General features: G+C 37.7%; 1 pseudogene; it reads left to right on the forward strand.

Annotated features, from left to right (window-relative positions):
* LOC127669341 (zinc finger protein 431-like) overlaps positions 1 to 17,712 on the forward strand; it is a 140,522-nt pseudogene that overhangs the window by 31,971 nt on the left and 90,839 nt on the right.

The following is a 17,712-nucleotide window of genomic DNA, read 5'->3' on the forward strand; positions in this document are numbered from 1 at the left end:
AGATATTGGACATTTTAAAGGGATAGAATTTTTAATATATAAAGCCTGTGGAACTTTTATTCATCTTGGGGATGAATAAGAAAGTAAGGGTTGAGGATTAATAGTGATATGTTGGTGTGTCAGGTTCACAAGGCGTCTGATGTACTGGCTGGTTTTGTGTGTCATCTTGACACAGGATGGAGTTATCACAGAGAAATGAGCTTTAGTTGGGGAAGTGCCTCCATGAGATCCAACCTTGGGACATTTTTTTTCAATTAGTGATCAAGAGCATAGGGTCTCTTGTGGATTGGGGCCATCCATGGACTGGTATTCTTAGTTTATATAAGAGAGCAGGCTGAGCAAGCCAGGGAAAGCAAGCCAGTAAGAAACATCCCTCCATGGCCTCTGCATCAGCTCCTGCTTCCTGACCTGCTTGAGTTCTAGTCCTGACTTCCTTTAGTGATGAACAGCAGCATGGAAGTGTAAGCTGAATAAACCCTTTCCTCCACAACTTGCTTCTTGGTCAAAATGTTTGTGCAGGAATAGAAACCTTGACTAAGACAAGGGATAGTGAAAATGAGTAGCAGTTGAGCCTTGCCAGTATGAGAGTCCAGGAAAGTCAGTGGAGAGGTGAAGACTCAGGGACAGTTGAAGATTTAGGACTGAAGAGATTTTGAAATGAAGCTGGGTCTTGCAGAGCTGTGTGTGTGTGTGTGTGTGTGTGTGTGTGCGTGTGTTGGGGGGACATGCTAGTTCTGATCTGGATACCCATTTTCTTTTTCTATTTTCTTATCATGGAGGTTCACCATTATTTATGTCTGAGTGTATTCTTCCTTTCCTTTTGGAAGAACATCGAAACACAGTTTTGCAATTGTGAAGGCAGTGTTGAAACTAAGAGAATTGTTGAAGAGCTTCCTAGCCTTCCTTTAATAACAAAACCAAACTAGAATTGCCCATCTGTTGAGTCTGGATTTCAAAACAGTGAAAAAATATATAACAGCACTTTATCATCACCATCATCATCATCATCATCATCATCATCATCATCATCATCATTATTATTGATTTTCAAGACAGTTTTGTGTGTGTGTGTGTGTGTGTGTGTGTGTAGCCCTGGCTGTTCTGGAACTTGCTCTGTAGACCAGGTTGGCCTTGATCTCACAAGAGATCTACCTGCCTCTGCCTATAGAGTGCTGGGATTAAAGACTTGCAGCACCACCACCACCAGTCTTAAGAGTTCAGGAGGAAGGCATTTCACTTTTTTGGTGACATGCTGATCATCATGTTCTGGGAAATTTAATTTACAGTTATGATGAGAATTAAGTATCTGGGTGGTTAAGATAATGTTCATCTACCTGTAGAAAGGAATGTGAGTTGACATCACTTAATAATGGCTTTCCCTGTTGTGGTACCACAGATGACAGACAAAGCAGCTCCCTCAGATTGCTGATGGAGTCCATGCTGACAGCAACATGGGCTGAGTTGGATCACACGTGTGGGTTAGGCATTAGGTATTCTGTACAGCACCAGTACCCAGTACAGAAATCACTTTGATAACTGTCATGGCTACTGCTTCAGGGAAGGTCTGAAATCAAGACATGGTGAGCACAGGATATCTGCCCACAAAGGGGAGAAACAGGTGGCTGCTCAATGGGCACTGCGGTGGTGCGTCCTCTATGTAGTTGAATATGAAACATCAGCCAGTTGTGACATCCTGTGAGATTTCTAGTGGTGACACTTACTTACTACTTCAGTATTATGGCTGATTGTAAATCTGTCCAAAACATCTGGACCAGAAGCTTTCTTGTAGAAGCATGGGTAGTTCCTGTGACTATGCAGCACCTGTGTCCAAAGCCTTTTGTCTTTTATAATATACATTAAAAAGGCAGGAATAGGGCTGGATAGATGGCTCAGAGGTTAAGAGCTCTGGCTGTTCTTACACGGGCCATCTGTTCAATTCTTACCAATGACATGGTGGCTCATAACCTTATGTAATGGGATCTGGTGCCATCTTATGGCCTGCAGGAATACATGCAGGGGGAACATTCCATACTTAATGGATTAAATACTTTAAAAAAACAAGACAGATATGAATCTAACTGTTCAATTGTATACATTACTAGTTTTATAACTTAATGTTTTGTTTTCATTCTGATAGATTCTACCTTACATATTTAATAGCTTCTCAAAAGAACCTAAATGTTTGCGCAGTCATATACTTCCAAAACAAGCATACTAACAAAGGAAGCAAGCTTGTAGGCCTGATACTTCTTCTTTGTGTAATAGTGATCTCCTTGACTCAGAAGGCTTGATTCAAGAATCATATCTTGTACAGAGTGGTTATATTAACTAAATCTGTGGTGAAGACACATGGCCCATGCTATATTCATGATATCATTATCAAAGAAGATCATGATGTTCCATGATTGCTTCCATATTATGAGGGAGGATCCCCAAATGAAATGTAGAACAACCAAAGTGATCGTGGTTTTCTATTTTATGTGACCAGGTTCCCCAGGAGTTCCCCAGACTGATTTCCAGTCAGGGAATCCCAAACTCTTGGATAAGGAAATCCCATATTCTTGGATAATTTACTTTCCACTTTCCTTCAGGCTGGAAAACAGATGTTGATATTTTGAAAATGAGTACACAGAAGGCAGAGGAGAGAAAAGATAGTAGCTGATTTCACAAACCACAACAAATCCTTTGCCCTAACCCTGGACCAAACCCTAACCCTAATATTTCTTCTTGGTGTAAAATGCATACTATAGACTCAGCGAGACCATCAATAATAATGTTTACCACCTTAACCCTAACCCTGGCCTTCAACTTGGGACGTACCCTAAAGCTCTAACCCTAACTTAACCCCTAAATTTCCTAATCACACTAACCCTAACAACCTTACCCTGATCTTCACTGTAACCCTTTAAACATTTAATTCTTATGCAAACCCTCCTTACTGATATGATCTTTCTTTCTTTCTTTCTTTCTTTCTTTCTTTCTTTCTTTCTTTCTTTCTTTCTGTCTGTCTGTCTGTCTGTCTGTCTGTCTGTCTGTCTTTCTTTCTTTCTTTCTTTCTTTCTTTTTGTTTGTTTGTTTGTTTTTCAAGACAGGGTTTCTCTGTGTAGCCCTGGCTGTCCTGGAACTCACTATGTAGATCAGGCTGGCCTGAAACTCAGAAATTTGTCTACCTCTGCCTCCCAAGTGCTGGGAATAAAGGTGTGCACCATCACCGCCTGATTCAATATTTCTTAATTATACCTTTTGAAGTAAGAAACCCTTTCTTAATCTTGATATTTTGAGATGTTTAGATCCACATTTGATCTAGGCTATAGATTCTCTTGGCCACCTACATATATATAGGATATTGAGCAAGTGGTTTTTTTTGCTTTGTTTTGTGTTTTTTGGTTCTGAGCCTCTACTTTTTTTTTAACAAAAAATGTCGATTTCTTTTTTTGTTTGTTTGTTTCTTTTTTTTTTTTTTTTGAAACTGGCATTAGTATGTACTTATTTCGTCAAAATTCTAGTTTATACAGAAAATCAGTTGTAATATCCTGCAACATGAAGTCAACCAGTCCTTGATTTTTCTAATTCTCTTTAGCTGGCAGTCTTTATTGGGACATTCTATTAACAACCCTTTCTACATACTTAGATTTATTTCCTTTATGATTTCAGATATGTTTATCTAGAGAAATTGTATTACTCAAACTGTGTTTTTTCTCCACTTACCCACTGATGAAGATGTGCTGGCTAATAATATTGCTCAACATGATTTCCCTTACGTTTCTGGCTTTTCTCCCAGGGTTGCTTGTCACCTATCATCTGGCGAAAGGGAGCTGCAATTTCCCTGAGGCCAGAATGAAGCCAAGAAACAAAATTCTTTTTTTAAGATTCATTCATTTATTATGCTTAAGTACACTGTAGCTGTCTTCAGAGACCCCAGAAGAGGAAGTTAGATTTCATTACAGATGGTTGTAAGCCACCATGTGCTTGCTGGGATTTGCACTCTGGACCTTTGGAAGAGCAGATAGCGCTCTTAACGTCTGAGCCATCTCACAAGCCCCTTTAAAAAAATCTTTATTATTATTATTATTATTTTCTTTTTCTTGGTTCTTCGAGACACTGTTTCTCTGTATATCCCTGGCTCTCCTGGAACTCACTCTGTAGACAACCTGGCCTTGAGCTCAGAAATCTGACAGCCTCTGCCTAACAAGTGCTAGGATTAAAGGTGTGTGCCACAACCGCCAGGCCAAAATAATTCTTGCTTCCTAAAATCCCTCTTTAATGCTAATAACCTGGTAAACTTTCCCCTCCTGAGTCAGATTGACAGCTCCACTGCACCTTGAATATTGGGCTATGAAAGCTGTTCACCTTGATTTCTGGAAGAAGCAGGCAAGTCCTGTGGGGAAATTTCAGGAAAGGTCTAAATGTCTAAGTCTGGATTATTGCTAACAGATGGGAGGGACAGGCAACCAGTAAGGTAAGTCCTCCCCCAGGGCTGGGTGGAGTGAGATTCCTCCTGGAGAGTGGGCCTAAATGCTAATTAAGTGTAAACCAATCCTTTGATCTTGAAAGGGACTGGCCCTGGACAGGAAGGGCCTTAACCTGTAGGAAGGATTAGACTCACTGGCCAATCAAGCCCGCCAGCTAGACCTGCGAGTCAGACAAAGAAGCGGGATTCTAAGTGACTTTTTGTGGTGTTCTCTGTGTGCAGCTTTGATCTCTGTTGTGGGTACTGTGAGGGGGCCTCAGGGAAGCTCTGAAATCGAGTCATGGTGAGCAGAAGATATCTGCCAAGAAAGGGGAGAAACAGGTGGCTGAGCAGTGGGAGCTGAGGTTGTGGGTCCTCTGGGGTTAGATTAGAAACATCAACCAGATGTGACTTCCTGTGAGATGTCTAAACGTTTTTCTTACTTGCTAGTTCAGGCCATGACCTCTTGATAACTTTAGTATCATGGATGATTGTAAATCTATTCAAAATATTTGGACCAATTGCTTTCTTGTATAAGCTCTGGTAGTTTCTATGACTATGTAGTAACTGTGTCCAAGCCCTTATACTTTGATAATATACATTAAGAAGGCAGGAATAGGACTGGAGAGATGGCTAAGAGTTTAATACGATTATTATTTTGCAAATGGACTTTTTCTTACTCTGTTTGGTATTTTAGATGCTTCTTGTACATTAAGAGACAACTACTTTTCTTAAGGAAATTTTCATTTATGATTTTATTAGAAATATTTTCCAGACCTTTATCTTCTTTTTCCTCCTCCTCCTCCTCCTCCTCCTCCTCCTCCTTCTTCTTCTTCGTCTTCTTCTTCTCTCTCTCTCTCTCTCTCTCTCTCTCTCTCTCTCTCTCTCTCTCTCTCTCTCTCTCTCTCTCTCTCTCTCTCTCTCTCTCTCTCCAAGACAGTGTTTCTCTGTGTAGCCCTGGCGGTCCTGGAACTCACTCTGTAGACCAGATTGTCCTCGAATTTAGAAATCAACTTCCCTCTGCCTCCCAAGTGCTGGTATTAAAGGCATGTGCCACCACTGCCCAGAGTTCCTTCTCCTTCTTCTCTACTTCCTCTTCTTCCTCCTCCTCCTCCTTTCTTCTCTTCATCCTTCTCCTTCTCATCCTTCTTCTTCTCTAAACATTTGTGTTTTTCACTTCTCATATGTTGCGATCTCTTGGTTTTTTTTAGTACCAGGAAAGGTTTATATTTCAGATTTTTCAAATAATTTATCCATATTTTCTATTCATTTTTTAATGCTTGTGATTCTGTCTTCCATCCTTATTCTTGGGGGAGAGCCTTGCCTAAATAATTGACAGTGTACAGAAAATTTCAATGGCCTGTTCTTAGTGACATAGGATATTTTACACTTGATCTTAGCCAAAAGGCCGAGAAGCAATGACATAGGATATTCGTAAGTCATTATCTGCCTCTCTCACCTGCTGCTGTTTCTAGTTTGTGCATTATATACATGGACAGCCTGTTATTTTTGTTCCCTGTCTCTGTTCCCTGCACATGCGCTCTATTATTTTTTTTCTTCCCTCATTGCTCTTTCCGTGCTTCCAGTCTGTCTGCCTGTCTTCATGTTCTCTTGTGAACTTCAATCTCAACCTAAGGTTCTCACTCTTCTCCCTTCCCCCATACAACCTCTTCTGCTTCAGATATCTTGCATTTTTTTTTAGTTTTTCAGGACCTGATGTGAAAGCATAACTTGGATTTCTTGGTGACATAGTTTCCTGGCTGTTATTCATTATATTCCTATGTTGATGTCTAGCCATCTGGGTTTGTGGTGATAATATCTCTAGGTATTAGTTAGTGCGTTTGTCTTGTTTAGTGCGAGTTTTATTCCTGGGTTAGAGTTTGCCATCTGGATATTTAGAGAGTGTTGCCTAAGTGTTGTCTCTTTAGTTACCTGTTTGCTGCATATATTCAAGAGGGAATTCGGACTAATGTTGAAAGCTAGGTGGGTGGTTGACTGAAAGAGTTCATCTTAGCAATCCACAAGAAATGTAGTCAAGAAAGATGTGAATCTGCCAACATTTCAGAGTTACAGTCATCTGAAGGAGCCTCACTTGAGGATGTGCCCTCATCAGAATAGCTGGTTGCTGTCTGTGTGAAATAGTGTGGATGATAGATGTGGGATGTTTCTTGCATGGAGGGTGACAATATTCATAAGCAAGTGGGCCTGGGTTGGATGAGAGATCTACCAGAGCATGGGACACTGACTCAGTATGGAAGCAAGCCAGGAGGCAATGTTTGTCCATGCTTTTACCTTCAGTTTGTACTTTAAGGTTCTACTCTAAGCACCCAAAGTGGTGAGCTGTGATCTGACAGAACCATTCTTTTATGACAACAACCTTTTATTACCTGAGATGCTTATTCTCAGAGGATTCCATCATAGCAGCAGAGTAGCAAAGTACAAGAACAAAAACAATAAAAGCATTATCAAAAAAATGATTTTGCTGTTGGACAGATTCTAGGTTCTCTTTTGAAGGAAAGTGGAAATTATCATAAATTGAGGTGGCAAAAGTCATATAAAGCTGTTTATGGATCTAAATCGGTTGTTCTCACAGGACTTGGAAGATTGAAGTTGACAGTTTGCAGCCAGAGGAATTTGAGATCATAGCATTTTAAAGGAAAATAGATACTAGGTAAATTGTAGCAAGTGGTCATTTTTATGATACTTTGGTGTGAGGGGCCGCCCGTTGCTCCTGCAAACTCCACTACAAGGTGGCATTCGCATCTAGTTAAAATGTATCTTTAACCGGCGATTCAAATCAGTGCGCATGCCTGAAGTGATTTAACGTCCTTCGGTCTCTGCCTACCTCGTGGCGTAATATGGGCTGATGAGCTACAACCAATTAGGAAGTGCCACGTCCTAGGCGGGCTTACCAGCCTATATAAGGGGACGGTTTTTCAGACCGTTAGAGTCTCCGTGGTTGTAAGCTTATGCTCTGCCTCTCAAGAGCCATTAAAGCATTCTACAGAAGGAACCTGAGTGTGCCGCGTCGTTTTGCTGGCGAGACGGTAGCGCGGGACACTTTGGTAAAAATAATTCTTTTCCCTTACACCATGAAATATTGAGTGGGTTAAAATTTAAAATAATGAGCTAATTTCTAAATGTGTATTCTATTTATAAGTATGTATTCATTTCCCCACCTATTTAGTTATTCTTTATTTATTTAATTTAAATTCCTCTTTCTCCCATCTCTCCATTCCACCGTATAAAGTCCTTCATCCTAACTCATTTTTATCTCTTCAATGAGTGTGGGGACCACAGGATTATCCACCAACCATGGAATGTCAAGTGTCTTCATCATTAGGCATATCTCTCTTACTGAGGTCAGAAAAGGCAGCCAAGTTAGGGGAACAGTTTGGACAGACAGGCAACAGCATAAGGGACATCTCCTGCTACATTTATTGGGGGAAACAGATGAAAACTGAGTAGCTCCTGTAAAATATGTGTGTGTGTGTGTGTGTGTGTGTGTGTGTGTGTAGGGTACTCAGTCTATTCTGTGTATGCTCTTTACTTTGTGATTCAATCTCTTAAAGTCTCCTAGTGTCCAGTTTAGTTGACACTGAGGGTCTTTTTATGGATATCCTGTTCCTTCAAAGGTTCTCAATCATTTACACAACTATTCCAAAAGCCCCCCTGTTTTCTGTCCAATGATAGGTTGTGGGTGTTTGCATCTATTTCAGTCAGGTGCTGGATGGACAGTGTTGGAGGACAATTATGCTAAGATACTCTCTGGAAGTAAAACAAAATAGAATCCTCAGTAATGCTAGGGATTGGTGCTTGTCCATGGGATGGGTCTCAATCTAGTCTGGGTATAATATGGATATTCCCTCATTCTCTGCTTCATCTTTTTAACAACAATTCTTGTAGACAGCACAAATTTTGAGTGGAAAGGACTTTGGTTATGTTTGTGTTCTTAACTCTCCACTGGGGGTTCTGCCTGGCTTCAGGATGGGGCCTCTTCAGTGTCCATAACTCATTGACATGTATTTCTGCTTAGATTACCCCCAAAGACTCCTTGGTGCCCTCAAATTTGTCATCTCTGACAAATAATAAAGATACCACACGCGTCTACCCTCACCTGCTGCAGATTTCAATTTATTGTCCTAGTTGTCATTTATCTCTGACCACACCTGTTCCTGTTCTCTCCCACTTCACATTTCTTATCTGCTCTCTTATACAGTTCTCTCTCATATATGTGCCTCCTATGACTGCTTTATTCCCCCTTCTGAGTGAGACTCTACCATGCTCACTTCAGTCTTCCTTCTTGGTTAGCTTCTTTTGGTTTATGGAGAGCAGTGTGGATACCCTGTACTTTATAGTTAATATCACTTGTTAGTGAATACATACTAGGTTGTCCTTTTGTGACTGGGTTATCTCAGTCTGGATGATAATTCATAGTTGTATCCATTTGCCTACAAAATTCATGATGTGCTTGCTTTTAATAGCTAAATAGTATTCATATTTTAAAAGAAAACACCTTTTCTAAATCCACATTTCAGTTGAAGGACATCTGGACTTTTTCAAGTTTCTAGGTATTATAAATAATACAGATATGAATTTAGTGGATCAAATTCTCTGGTGGGTATATGCCTGAGGAGGTGGCCTATGTGAAATTCTTCCTCCTGCAAAGTCGAAAATTAGTTCAAGAACTGGGAAAATTATTTCATAGATCCAAGAAGAAACTTTCAACTGTGGTAAAAGTGAGAGAGGGTGCATCAACATAGAAGCTAAACTTGATAGGATCACCCATATTATGCTGGTTCTGGAAAGTGACAGAAGAAAAATTCAAGGTCATGGATTATTCCTTTATGGTTTCACTTTTGCACTATTCTAGCTATCTGTTGGCAGAGTCAGAGCCTCAGTTAAGGCTCTCAGATTTCATTGCCTAGAAGTTGTGAGTATGATGGTTAACTTGCATTTGGGGGTCATAATGTGTTGATACCTTAGGCATTGATAAATCTGCTAAAAAGAGAGGCATATAGGGAGAGGGAATAACCAAACTGAGAGATGTATGTGAAGTTACAGAAGAGTGCTACCTAAGCCTTTAGAAACTGAAGTCCAATTTGGTTAAGACAAAGATATAGGATTTGGTGTTTGTCCTGATGTGTTTCTTGTCTTGGTCCAATCTTCTCTCCATATGTCCACGTTCCTATTATTGGAATATGAAGGAGTATTCTGTGTCATTCCATGCTGGAAAGATAAAACATGTTTTCTGAATTACGATATGTGGCTGTTCAGCTGTTGCCTTGAGTGTCAGAGGAGACTTTAGAACTTTGAACAGTGTGGGAGCCCATAAAGACTATTAGGATCACAGGAGAGTGAATGCGTTTTCACCCAAGGAAGAGCGTGAAACTATCATGAACAGGGCCACAATGCAGTTTAATGAAACATAAAGCATCAAGATAGGAGGAATTCTGTAATGCTTGTCTGTCCTGTCTGGCTTTCTTTGTAGAATTTGTGGAAGGTCATGTATGAGAGTCTTTTCCAGAGACCTATTAGGGGAGATGACAATGTATGTAGATTTAGAAAGTTCATTCTTCCTTAATTTTTTTTTATCTCCAATAGTTTATATATTTTACATTCCCCTGATCACTGTCCCCACACTAGGTCCCTTGCCCTCACAAACTCCTTCCTCCAAATCACCTCTTTTTTTGCTTTTAGTGGGTGTGGGCCCCATGGGTATCCCCACACCATTCAGTTTCCTTCAAAAATGACATGGTGATTAAATTATAACTTCCGAATCAGGAAATAATTGGAGGAAGCACCAAAATTAAATAAATATTTTGTGGCAAAGTATACATTTACTTCACAGTGATATCAGTATCATGTTTTGTGTTGTACACGTTTGTGGGGTATTTTAGGATATAGTGACTGTTGTTGATGTGCATGTGAACTTCACTTCAGAAGAGTGGAATTTACTTGATCCTTCACAGAAGAATCTCTACAAAGATGTGATGCTGGAGACCTACTGGAACTTCACTATTATACGTAAGACTATGAGTTTTCTTATGACTTTCAAAATAATGGAGAGATGTTTCTTCGTTATTGGTGATATCCTGTTATTTCAGTTGAGAACCAGGAAGATTGTGCTGAATCTACCAGGTTCAGTGCTGTGAAAATTCACAGTAACGTGAATTGTATCTGTTTTCCAATCTAAATCATTCCTTTTCTGGAATTGCATTTTAAGTTCCCATTGGAAAGACCATCATATTGAAGAACAATGTCAAACTTCTAGAGATCATGAAAGGTAATTTTCATGTGCAAGCTGAAACAATTGTGCCTCTACCAAAATTAGTATTTTCTGGAAGCATTAAATTAATGCAAGAGTGTTAAATTTCAGCCATTTAAATGTAGCTAAGATTATAATATTCTCTTAAAACCATGCACCTCACTGTAGATTATGTGATTTCTGTATGCAAGGCATTCCCTTAAAAAGAAGACAGGGAAACAATGCCTTTAGTGATAACTTTATTTGATTTACAGCTTCATTAGTGCTATGCAGTGAATCCTCCAATCTGTGCAGTCTTATATTATTTAGATGTTGCATATTAAATAGTGATAAATGTATATCCACAATCTTTTAGTAAGTTAATAGTCCATGTTTCTTTGTGGTACTAATATTCGTGTAGTGACATTGCTAAAAATAACTGAGAGTTCAGTTTATGAGAGTATAGAATGATGTCATGGAGAAACCTTAATCAAAATATCAAATGTCTATGAGGAACAAAATATCAAGCAGTGTGAATGCAATGTGTGTAAAAATCTTTCATTTGTTCTTCTTTAAAAGATATATCATGTGTCACAATAATTTTTAGTTACATGAGCATAGGGATATTGACCTAACCAATGTAACTTTTTCTATCCCAAAACAATGAGAGTATATGTAGTATTTTGGATTATTAGACTTTCTGATTATGATAGAAGTTTGCAATTAATTGGTTTTCTAAATTTATTGCAAACTTCCCCAAACTCACACTTCAGTAAATTTTTATGAGTACTAGAATTTGGAAAATCTTCTGTTTCTCTTGGTTCACATTGGATGTGATATTATTTGCACTAGAGGAAAAACTATGAATGCAAACAATGTTATAAAGCTCTAAGTGGTTCCTATTTTTTGAGATAGGAAGTACAATAGGATGTATATTTTTTCATATAGCAATCCCATATAAAAACAGATATTATAAATATGAGACATGCAGTAACTATCAAAGGTATCTTCAGCAACCCATAATGTGGGAAAACACCATCAACATATAATGTGATAAAACTTTAAGGTCTGATCCTTCTATACCATTGGACCAAATTGTACACTTAAGTGATACTGATACAATGATTGATCAGGGTAATGAATGTTGTAAAGATTTCAAATGTGCCAATTATTGTTGCAGGCATGTAAGAAGTCATAGTGGAGCAAAACCCTATAAATGTAATCAGTGTAGTAAAGCCTCTGCAAAACCCAATCATCTTCAATATCATAAAAGGGTACATACTGGAGAGAAACCTTATGAATGTAATCAATGTGGTAAAGCGTTTGCAAGACCCAGTGATCTCCAAATACATAAAAGAACACATACTGGAGAGAGACCTTATGAATGTAATCACTGTGGTAAAGCATTTGCAAGATCCAGAGATCTCCAAGTTCATAAAAGAATACATACTGGAGAGAAACCTTATGAATGTAATCAATGTGGTAAAGCCTTTGCAAGACTCAGTGATCTCCAAATACATAAAAGAACACATACTGGAGAGAAACCTTATGAATGTAATCAATGTGGTAAAGCCTTTGTCAGATCCAGAGATCCCCAACATCATAAAAGAACACACACTGGAGAGAAACCTTATGAATGTAACCAATGTGGTAAAACCTTTGCAAGACCCAGTCATCTCCAGTATCATAAAAGAACACATACTGGAGAGAAACCTTATGAATGTAGTCAATGTGCTAAAGCCTTTGCAAGACTCAGTGTTCTCCAAATGCATAAAAGAACACATACTGGAGAGAAACCTTATGAATGTAATCAATGTGGTAAAGCTTTTGCGAGACTCAGTCAGCTCCAAATACATAAAAGAACACATACTGGAGAGAAACCTTATGAATATAATCAATGTGGTAAAGCCTTTGCAGGTTACAGTAATCTCCAAAGACATAAAAAAAAAAAAAAACACATACTGGAGACAAACCTAATTAATATAATCATGAATTAAGTGGGAGTTAAGAGGAGTTCGGAATAGGAATATGAGAGACATGGGTGCTTACAATTATTTCAATTTTGGAAACGGTTATTATGTTTTGGAAAAGAATGTTGCTGCCTATTAACCTTGCCTAAAGAGTCTACATGTGATTAGGGCAAAGATTTTTATATTGATAGCATTGATAAAGGAAGTCTCAAAAATCCCCATCTAGACTTTGGAGTGACAGTTTTGATCAAGCACAGCAAACGTAGAAAGAAAACAACTACAAAATGTAAGGTTCAAAGATCAAAGTATTATCAGGAATTTGAATGAATCTAAATCTGTATTCAAGGATATTCAATGGTATTTAAGGAATGGTTACATTAGGGTAAGTTTCCATCCAGCTAAATTTAGGGAATTGCAGTTGTATGAAAAATTCTTTTATGTTAATAATTATTGTTATCTAGTTATAGTTTTCATGTGGAGATACGAAGATAGAATATGTGTCAAACTGACAAGAAATGGATTTTGATTGCTATTCTGGGTTTTCAATTTAACATATAAAAGGAAAAGCTAAGGTCCAGGCATGGTGTTACATGATTTTTATCCCAGAATTTAGGAGACAGAGCCCTGCAGATTGCTGAGTTCAAGGTTAATCTACTGAATAACTTCCAGGACCACAATGTTTAGGCAGTGAAATTTTTTGAAAAAATAGAAAGTGGGTGATAAAGTTATCAACGGGGCAATGTTTCAGCCACATCAAGCAACAGAACTTAGCAGCTTTGTTTATGTGGCTCTGGATTTAGAGGCAAGAATAGAAGGCACTAGTGAGATAGTTAATTCTGGAGAGCTGTAGTTCAAGCATTAGAGGTGATGGAGATGAGATCAGCATCACTGAGGTAAAATTTTCTGGGTAGTGTTTTCTGAGTGACAAAGCAGGTGTATTCCAGAGATAGCCAAGATTGGGCATAGTTGTGAAACTGGACTTGGTTATGTGTAAGAATCACCCAGGTGGTACTGGTCTCGAATGCATGAAGTTGTCATGCAGAGCTGCTGAGCCTTGTCACCATTGAGCGATCATAACAGAGGCTCTCTGCCCAGCTTTGTTACAGCATAGGAACCCAGTACCGTGAAGATGCAAGTACCATGGGATGAACAGCAAGAACAGTAGGCTAGTGGAGTTAGCCAGAGCTTAGAGTGATACAGGGGGCAGAGCTTGAGAAGTGACCCAAACTCGTTCCAGGAGCAGTGAAAATCATGTGTGGATCCTGGACATTGAAAAAAAGAAGCTGTGATATTGAAATTACCTTGGAGACACCAAGATTTTAAGATGTTAGATCTGTGGGATACATGCTCAGGAAAATTGCTGTCAGGGAATAAAAGCACTCAAATTGAAAGAATTATGCTTCAATAAACAAAGCAGAAAGCAGCTGGACATCTGAAGATCACTTTGACAACAGACATGGAGTTGCAGTTTTTGGAGATTGCTCAGCTGGTTTTGGTCTTATTTAGGTTAAGTATTCCCTCATGCTGCCTTTAGGAATGGTGAAGTATATACTGTGAATTTGAAGGTACATGGTGTGCTTTTTGCTTTTTTTGTTTTTGAACATGATTACATGATAGGATTTATTTCAGAAGAGTCTTTGACCTTTGGACATTTTTGAGATTGCTATAGATGATGGAGACATTTGAAATAGGAACTCATGTATTCTACATGTTTAAGTATGATGCCTATACACTCTTGTGTTTGAACAATCATATGATGGCCAGGAAGTGCAATGTTATAATTTAAATATGCCAAGATAAGTGAGAGGCATTATGAAGTGGTGTGGCCTTGTTGGAGGAAGTGCATCACTGTATGGGTGGGCTTTGAAATTACTAACATTGTTGAAGAGTTCCACCTATTATATCCCTGGAAGACAGTCTCTTCTGAGCTGCCCTTGGATTAAGATGCAGAACTCTCAGTTAAATGGGGCTTTTATAGAAGTTTCTTTGTGCATTATGACTTTTCATAGCAATGGAAATGAATGAAAGTAACACTTCAAGTTCATTTAAAGTTCTCAAGACTGCACAATTCTGTAGTCTTCATTTTCATAAAAGGATATGTGTTAGAGAGAAACCTCATGAAAGTGTTTAGTATAATGAAGCCTTTGTACACCTCTATATTCTTCATCATTATGACACCATTTATACTGTAGAGACATTCTGTGAATGGTAGCAATGTAGTAGAGTCTGTATGTTATGGGATACACTGAATTACAACACAAATCAAACACCAGGACAATTAAAATGACAAGAATTTTTTGTAGTCAATTTGCTACTCATTAATCAGGACAGCCAAAATATATTCAGAAACTTAGCCATTGATTTTTGTTTGTATTTTTTAGTCAGTCATGTATGCAACAACTTTCCTGAAAGTCTTTATCAGCTCAGGAATTGCCTTTGGGAAATTTTGGTTTACTTATGCATATGACCATGTCATCTTCAAATAAACGTAATTTCACTTACTGCTTTTTAATTCTTATTGCTTTCATCCCCTTCAGCTATATAGCCCTAGTTAAACATTTAGATAGGACTTTGAATAGATACAGAATGAACTACTTTGTCTTGTTTGTGAATTATTGGAATTGATTGCAATATCTCTCCATTTAATGTAATGTTGGCTATAGGATTGCTGTAATGCGATGTTAGTACATTTAGGTATATCCTTGTGTCCTTATTTACTCTTACTCTAATAATTTTTCCATAAAGTGGTATTGGGTATTGTCACATAGTTTTCATCACCTAATGAGATGACCACTTATTTACTCTTTACACTTTAAGCAACTTATGTTTAACCATCCCAGCATCTCCTTAATGAAGCCTACATCACTGAGCCTGGTGGACGACCTTTTGATGAGTTTTCTATTTTATTTCGTTTTATTGGTTTTGTTTTTTTTAAGTATTTTTACATATGTGGTTTTAAGGAAAATTCGTCTGTAATTCTCTTTTGTTGCTTAGTCTTTTTTGACTGGATATTTCAACAATCATGTGTTCACATAATACATCAGCTAATGATTCTTCTGTGTCTATATTGTTGAATACTTTGAGAAGTATTCTTATTAACTCCTCTTTGGAAGTGCTGTAGTTTTCTACCCTAAAACTCATGATCCTGGGCTCTTTTGTTGGTAGATTTGCAGTGAGTTCGCTTTTTCTAGATATTTAGGTCTGTATAAGTTGTTAGGGCTAAAGAGATAGTTCAGTGGATAAGAGCACTGGCTGATCTTCCAAAGTCATTGGTTCACTGCCCAGAAAATGCATTATGGCACACAATGATCCATATTTGCATTTAATGTCCTCTTGCGTGTGTGAATACAGGGACAGTGTACTCATAAACATTAAATAAATAAATAAATAAATAAATAAATCTTTTTTTTAAACGTTGTTTATCTTAATTTGATTTAATTATGGTATATGTATCCTATCCATGAAATTACCTATTTATTTTAGACTATCCAATTCGGTAGAGAACAGGTTTTTTAAAACTAGCCCTTTATCATTTTCTGAATTTCTGTCTTTTATTTTCTCCTCATTTTCATTTTACATTTCATTAATTTTGACATTCTCTGTCTTTTGATATGGGATTGTGTGTCTTGTTTAATATAATGTTCAAAGGATCAACTCCATGAATCATTGATTCCTTCTTTCTTCTCTTTCTCTTTTATTGATTTCAGCCCCCAGTTTGATAGTTTCTTGATGTCTACTCCAGTTTATTATTCCTCATTCCCTTTTTTTCTGTACTGGACTTTAATTTGTACTCTTATATTACCAATATGTAAGCTCTCCATCTTTAAATATAGACATTTGTGCTATGAACTCTCTTCTAAGCACTACTTTTATTTTCTTTGTGTTAAATAGGATGCTGCGTGTTGCGTATTAATTTTCATTAAATTCTAGAAAATCTCTAATTTCTTCCTCTATTTCTGCTTTAACCTATTTTTCATTCAGTAGTGTGGTGTGCAGCTTCCATGAGTTTGTAAGCCATGTGCTCTTTCTGGTTTTGTTAATATCCAGTTGTAATTCATGGTGGTCTGAAAAGACACATGGTGTTTCAAATTATTTGTATATATAAAGACTTATATTGTGTCTGAATATTTGGTCAGTTTATAAGTTTCATGAGGTGGTGAGCAGGAGGCATATTCTCTTATATTTCAGTAGAATGTTCTCTAAATATCTGCTGGATTCATTTTCATTCTTTCAGTTAGTTGGAGTATTTCTGTTTAGTTCTGGTCTGGAGAATTTGTCCACTGGTGAGAGAGGGGTATTGAAATCACTGAGTATATTTGGACGAGGGTTATTATGTACTTTTAGCTTTAAAAAATGTGTCTTTTATAAAGGTTGGTGACCATGTGTTTAAGGCAAAGATATTAACAATTACAGTGTCATCTTTGGAGATATTTATTCCTTTGAGGAATATGTAGTGTACCTCTCTAGTTGTTTAGATTATTTTTTGTTAAAAATCTATTTTGCTAAATTTTAAAATGGCTACACCAGCTCTCTTCTTTGATCCATTTGATTTGAATATATATTTATGTCCCTTTACCTTGAAACAATGCTTATTCTTGATGTTGAACTGTAATTCTTGCATGTAATAGAAGGATAGATTTGTGTTAGCATTCATTCTGTTAGTCAGTGTCTTTTTATTGGTGAACTTAGATTATGGATATTGAAATGGTTCATGAACAGGGATTGTTACCTTCTGGAATTTTGTTGTTTTTGTTGTTGTTGTTGATTTTGTTGTTGCTACCACAGGGTGTTTTGGTACTGGGCTGTGTGTGTGTGTGTGTGTGTGTGTGTGTGTGTGTGTGTATTTCTCTGTGTGTGTGTGTATGTGTATGTTTGTGTGTGTGCTTTCCCTTCTTTGTAGATAACACAAGACTTTTGACTACCTGTGAATCATGAACTACTTTGGGTTAGATTCTTCTTCGATCACTTTTTTAGGTCTGTATTGGTAGACAGATATTTTCAACAGATCTTCCTTTATATGCTTTTATGGCTTTTATAACTTTGTA

Source organism: Apodemus sylvaticus, chromosome 19 (genome assembly GCF_947179515.1).
Source record: "Apodemus sylvaticus chromosome 19, mApoSyl1.1, whole genome shotgun sequence".
In the NCBI taxonomy this organism is placed as follows: Eukaryota; Metazoa; Chordata; class Mammalia; order Rodentia; family Muridae; genus Apodemus; species Apodemus sylvaticus.